The following is a 738-nucleotide window of genomic DNA, read 5'->3' as shown; positions in this document are numbered from 1 at the left end:
AACTACTACTAGCTTGGTAGTTTTATTGTTAAAGAAAGGCACCCCTAAAAGTAAAATAAATGAACACTAAAAATAATTTTTTAGTAGTGGATGTGGTTTTCTTGTGTTGCATATAAAATGTAATTTTATATTTTTTAACTTCAAAATAAATAGTCATTCTGTCTTGTAGTTTCCCTTTAGGAGAAGGATCCAAATATACTTTATGAGAGAGAGAGAGAGCTAAAGAGAGAGTGAGAGAGAATATTTACGGTATTTATTTAATTAAATTTTAAGAATGTAAAAATAAAATATTAGTCTAAATAATATTAATACTAATAAAAAATATCAAATAAATTTTATTTTTTTAAATATAAAATTAATTTAGCATTTTGTAATTAATTTTATCGAAATTCAAATTTTTGATAGTTAAAAATAATTATTTACTGACTTACATACATTCTTATTGTAGAAGAATAAGATATTTTTATCCCATCATCTATGAACAAACATGACACGCGTACATTATTATATACTCATCATCATTGTTGTGTCTACATCGCCATCAACATCCATATCGTCTGATCTACACCACACTGTCGACACACATGAAACTGATGATACAAAAGTTGTAACTTGTAAGGACGAAGTAGATCAGATGACATTTTCCAAATACTAGTTTATTGGAAAGTATACTAAGGATATGATGTACGTTTAGTATCCAAGTAAAAATAGGAAGAGATACATTAAGAGACTCATTCT

This window comes from Arachis duranensis, chromosome 9, assembly GCF_000817695.3.
Source record: "Arachis duranensis cultivar V14167 chromosome 9, aradu.V14167.gnm2.J7QH, whole genome shotgun sequence".
Taxonomy (NCBI): Eukaryota; Viridiplantae; Streptophyta; class Magnoliopsida; order Fabales; family Fabaceae; genus Arachis; species Arachis duranensis.
This window is presented reverse-complemented; position numbering follows the sequence as displayed.